Source organism: Neovison vison, chromosome 2 (assembly GCF_020171115.1).
Source record: "Neovison vison isolate M4711 chromosome 2, ASM_NN_V1, whole genome shotgun sequence".
NCBI lineage: Eukaryota > Metazoa > Chordata > Mammalia > Carnivora > Mustelidae > Neogale > Neogale vison.
In genome coordinates, this window is record NC_058092.1 from 85,928,120 (window position 1) to 85,934,489 (window position 6,370).

At 38.9% G+C, this 6,370-nt stretch overlaps 1 pseudogene; it reads right to left on the reverse strand.

Annotated features, from left to right (window-relative positions):
- Positions 1 to 715: 715 nt before the first annotated feature.
- On the reverse strand, positions 716 to 1,022 carry LOC122899167 (annotated as a pseudogene).
- Positions 1,023 to 6,370: the final 5,348 nt, after the last annotated feature.

Here is a 6,370-nt window from a genome sequence, read left to right on the forward strand (position 1 = left end):
TAAGTGTACTTTTTTATTTGCTCAATTTTCTGTGTACCTATCACTCTATTTTTATATACTTGTCTCTTCCTCCAACTGATTTATTGAACATCACAAAATTCTGTATACAAAGTGACCTGAACCATGTTTCAGAACATGGTCTTTTCTTCTTTCTTTTTTTTAAGATTTTATTCATTTATTTGACAGACAGAGATTACAAGTAGGCGGAGAGGCAGGCAGAGAGAGAGGAGGAAGCTGGCTCCCCATGGAGCAGAGAGCCCGATGTGGGGCTTGATCCCAGGACCCCGGGATCATGAACCGAGCCAAAGGCAGAGGCTTTAAACCACTGAGCCACCCAGGTGCTAATCTTTCTTTTTTTATTTTTTAAGATTTTATTTATTTATTTGACAGAGAGAGAGATCACAAGTAGACAGAGGCAGGTAGAGAGAGAGGAAGAAGTAGGTTCCCCACTGAGCAGAGAGCCCAATTCGGGGCTCGATCCCAGGACCCCAAGATCATGACCTGAGCCAAAGGCAGATGCCCAACCCCCTGAGCCACCCAGGTGCCCCAAAACATGGTCTTCTCTTACTAATATTTTGGTAGGTCAGTCCACTGAGTGTCCCCAAACACTTACTCTAAAATTAATAGAAAATTGCCCAATGCACCTAAACAAATGGACTAACTGCTGGAACTTTCATACTTTTGTAAGATAATTAACATAGGCAGGATTGAACTCCTATGGCAGGCTGCTGGAGAACTGCTGTGAGACATCAAGAGCCATTTTGTGCACTGCCACTGGGATGCCATCATGTTCCCGGATCATAATGTTCCCATTATCTGATTCTTGACAACCACAGGAATGTCAGTGGGGTGTGAGGTTAGCTTAGCTGCTTGCTGGGCTAGAAGAGATATCACCCCAGCATACTTACCTGGCCCCATGGCAGCCCAGATCAAGTCTTTGTGAATCTGTGCACAGAACCCCAACAATGGGGTTGTCTTCCAAGACTTGTGTCTTCCAAGTGCTGCTCTAAAGTCATCTCCATCCTGCCTGCCATAAGCCCTAGCCTATATCTTGACACACCTGAATATCCTTGAAAAACTCAATCTCTCAGTACATCAGTTTCTTATTGGTAAAATGTAGCTAAAAATAGGATCTCTTCATGGGCTTTTGTGAGGATTAAATGAGTTATCATACAAAAGAGTTAAGATAAAAAATATACATATATATACATATATATGTATGTATATATACATACATATATACATTCATATATATATGAAATAAGGAAATATATATACATATATATATTTACACATATATATATACCAGTGTCTGATAGAAGTATTCAAAAAAGGTTAGTTCTTATTACTACCCTTCAACAGTAAAGCCAAAAAAGGAGAAGATAGGAATGGAAATAATTGCCATACGATCATAGGGAAAGGTTAGCTAACTCTGAAAGGGATTTCTTCTGAGAAAAAGACAAATAAAGGAGAAGGAAATTTTACAGTAATGGCAAGGTAAATAAGTGGCTTCATTCTTCACACAAAGTAAGGTATCTCATTTTATAACATTACACAAACTGGTTTCTCTTTTGCTTCTATCATTGTGTGTTTACCAGGTGTTTGGTGCCCAGGTGTGCATTCTGAGGTCCCACAGGGATGTAGTTCATCAGGATCCATGGCCCCAAGTCCAATTGCAATGTTTGTGTTTAGAAAAAGCAAACAAATCTAGGAGAACACCAAGTGGGATGGCCAGGTAAGAGGGGGTATACTAGCATACTACAAATACAAGGTCATTCAAAAGAACTCAAAGCAGGATTTCAAAGAGGTATTTGCACACCCACATTCATTGCTTCATTATTTACAATAGCCAAGAGATAGAAGCAACCAAAACTGACAAATGAATGGATAAAGGAAAGGTAGTATATACATACAATGGAATATTATACCACCTTTAAAAAGGGAAATTCTGTAACATAATAAACATAGATAAAACTCGAGAACATTGTGCTATGTGAAATAAAACAGTCACAAAAGAACAGTCAATACTGTATATTCTATCATATGAAATTGCTAAAGTAGTCAAAATCATAGAAACTAAAAGTAGAAAGGTGGTTCATGATATGAGGAAATATGTATAATACCATTTGCAAGAAAGAAATGGGGATTGCCTTTTTATTCTAGTCAGGCCTTCAGTAGATGGGATAATGCCACCCACACTGGAGAGGGCAACCTACTTTCCTTAGTTTATGGATTCAAATGTTAATCTCATCCAGAAACAGCCTTATAGACACATCCAAAATATTTGGTCAATGTCTCGGTATCCCAGTCAAGTTCAACACATAAAATTAACCATCAAAGTAGGCGTCCCTATTTAATGCCAAAAAGAAACCAAAGTTTAAAGAGAGTAAGGGATATGTCAAAGCTATACAACTGGAAAATAGCTGAGCTCAAATCCAACTCAGATAGATCTGGCCCCCAGACCTTGACCATTGGGTTTTTCAGCTTCCTTTTAAAAAGAAGTTTATGGCAGTTACAGAAATTATGTTTGTAGGTGGACACCAAAAACATGAAAGCAATTTTTATTGTTGCTTAATGCATCTTTAGAAAGGCAGTGAATAGAGTAGGGAGAAAGAGCAGTAAGAGTATCAGGGGACTGGTATTCAGCGTATCTAGATATCTCCATTTCCCTTTCACTCTATTCCATCATAACCTTGTTAATACATAGGCATATATTTAGAGAAAGATAATGTTTTTTTTTTAAAGCAGTTTTTTTTTAAAATTTTATTTTATTTATTTGACAGAGAGAAACCACAAGTAGATGGAGAGGCAGGCAGAGAGAGAGAGAGGGAAGCAGGCTTCCCGCTGAGCAGAGAGCCCGATGCGGGCCTCGATCTCAGGACCCTGAGATCATGACCTGAGCCGAAGGCAGTGGCTTAACCCACTGAGCCACCCAGGTGCCCAGATAATGGTTTTAAACACAAAACACTAAGATAGTTATTACTCTGTTTTATAAGGCATGATTTTTTAAGTTTGTTTATTTTATATAATCTCTACACCCAACATGGGGCTCAAACTTATGACTCTGAGATCAAGAGTCACATGCTCTTTTGGTTGAGCCAGCCAGGCACCCCAAGCATTATCTTTTACAAGGTGTATTAAAACAACAAAATTAATGATCATTTAGTCCTGCTTCTTCCCATAAATTCTGACAAGACTACAGTACTATAGTAGTCCTATCAAGTATACAAGCATCTACTTTGTGAGACCCATTTATTCAAATAAGAACAAGAGAAAATAAACATAGGGAGAACCAGTGGAAAATAAGAGTATGTATACCTTGGGATTTTGATCTATAGTGTTTTTTATGACTTGCTGGTGTCTTTTTAAAAAAACAAACTGATATTTGTCAGAATGGAAGGATTTAAAGCAGAAACACCATGTAACTAGGGCTCCAAGACACATAAATGAAACATGCCCTCATCAGATCAATAATTTTTTAATGTTAAGAATTCTCTTTGGCGATGCTTGTGTAGCTCAGTCATTAAACATCTGCCTTTGGCTCTGGTAATGATCCCAGGGTCCTAGGATCCAGCCCCCATCAGGCTCCCTGCTCGCAGGAAGCCTGATTCTCCCACTCCCACTTCCCCTGCTTATAGTTTCTCTCTTACTGTGTATCTCTCTGTCAAATAAATAAATAAAATCTTTTAAGAAAAGAATTCTCTTTTAAAGATAGAATTTGAAGCCTCTTTAATTGCTCTTTGGTTATTTTAAAGACTTAAGAATATTTTAAAACTGACTTGCTTAGTTGTAGAATTTTCTGGAATACTGATAAACTTTTATGTGAAAATTTTCCATTAAGGTTGTGTGTGTGTGTGTGTGTGTATGTACACAAGGAAAGAGAAATTCCTAAATAATAGACAACATACTTGCCAAATATTAGGGGTCACTGTTTTCCACATTTTGATACTTAGATTACAAAGTTGCAGCTACATACTAACTTTCACCACTTGATCTGACAAACAGGGACATTTCTTCAGGAGACGATAGGAAGTACTGTTAATTTGGGTAGAAATCTGATGAGAACTCATTTCAACTATCATGACCTCTCTGGGAAACTCATGATCTATGTCCAAATCTCATGAGATCTTGGCCCAAATCTTGTGAGATTTCAGTCAAGTCCCATGAGATCTCAGTCCAGATATCAAGAGATCTTGGTGCAAATCTCGTGAGATCTCAGACCAAATCTCGTAAGAACTTGAGCACTTCCCATGAGATTTCGACACAAATCTCACGAGAAATCATTCCAAATATCATGAGATCTAAGTCAAATCACATAAGATCTCTAAGTCTCATGATACCTCAGTCCAAAAACTCCTGAGATGTCAGGCACATCTAATGGGATTTCTCCCCAAATGGTGTGAGCGGTCAGTCCAAATCTCCTGAAATCTCAGTCCAATCATGTGAGAACTCAGGCACTTCTCACAAGATTACTACCCAAATATTGTGAAGAACTTATTCACAATCTCATGAGACCTCAGTGCAAATCTGGAGAGATCTCTATCCAAAGCTCTTGAGATCTTACTCCAAATCTCATGAGATCTCAGTCAAAATCTCCGGAGACATGAATCCAAGTCTTGGGAGAACTCAGGCACTTTCCATTAGGTTACTAAACAAATCTCCTGAGAACTCATTCCAAATATCCTGAGGTATCATACTTATATACCATACATAGGTTCTCTAATAATCAACATAATTTTACGTGGGAAAGAAGTGGGAAGAAAAGAAAATAAGAGCAAAGCTCCATAACAGTGGAAATAAGGAAATAATAAAAAGGAATGTGGAAATAAATCCAATGGAGACAAAAAAGACAAAAGGTCAGTGAAAATAAGAGCTGCCTTTTTTTGAAAGATAAACAAAACTGATGAACTTTTAGATAGACTCAACAAGAAAGAGAGAAGACTCAGGGACGCCTGGGTGGCGCAGTTGGTTAGGCGACTGCTTCCGGCTCAGGGCGTGATCCTGGAGTCCAGGGATCGAGTCCCACATCAGGCTCCCAGCTCCATGGGGAGTCTGCTTCCCTCTCTGACCTTCTCCTCGCTCATTCTCTCTCTCACTGTCTCTCTCTCTCAAATAAATAAAATAAAATCTTTAAAAAAAAAAAAAGAGAGAGAAGACTCAAATATATCAGGAAAGAAAGATAATTGATTCCTGTCTCACATCAAGATCCTAGAGGAGAACACAAACGGCAACCTCTTCAACCTTGGACACTGCAACTTCTTGCAAGACATGTCTCTAAAGGCCAGGGAAAGGAAAGCAAAAATGAACTACTGGGACTTCATCAAGATAAAAAGCTTCTGCACAGCAAAGGAAAACAATGAACAAAACTAAAAGGCAGCCTACAGAATGGGAGAAGATAACATCAAATGGCATTACAGATAAAAGTCTGGTATCCAAGACCTACAAAGAACTTCTTAAACTCAACACCCCAAAACCAAAGAATCTACTCAAGAAATGGGCAGAAGACAGGAAGAGACACTTCTCCAAAGAAGACATCCGAATGGCCAACAGACCATGAAAAAATGCTCCATATCATTTGCCAGGAAGTTCAAAACCACAATGGAACACCACCTTACAACTTTTACAATGGCTAAAATTAACAAGACATGAAAAAAGTGTTGGAGAGGATATGGAGAAAAGGGAGCCCTCTTACACTGTTGGTGGGAATGCAGGCTAGTGCAGTCACTCTGGAAAATAGCATGGAGGTTCCTCAAAGAGTTAAAAAAAGAGCTAGCCTATGACCCAGCAATTGCACTCCTGAGTATTTACCCCAAAGATACAGATGCAGTGAAAAGGATGGATACATGCACCCCAATGTTCACAGCAGCAATGTCGCCACAGGAGCTGACCTGTGGAAGTAGCTGAGATATCCTTCAACAGAGGAATGAATAAAGATGTAGTACATACCTACCATAGAATATTACTCAGCCATTAGAAGGGATGAATACCTACCCTTTGCATTGGCATGGATGGAACTGGAAGGAGTTATGCTACATGAAATGAGTCAAGCAGATAACAATTATCATATGGTTTCACTCATTTGTGGAATGCAATGTATAGTGTGGAGGACCACAGGGGAAGGGAGGGAAAACTGAATGGGAAGAAATCAGAGAGGGAAACAAACCATGAGAGACTCTTAATCATAGGAAACAAACTGGAGGAGAGGTAGGTTGGGGAGCGAGGAAACTGGGTGATGGGTATTAAGGAGGGGACATGTGGTGATGAGCCCTGAGTGTTACATGTAAGTAATGAATCATTGACCATTACATCAAAAACTATACTTTGGCTAATGGAATTTATATTTAAAAATGTGAAAACTTAAAAGAAAGAA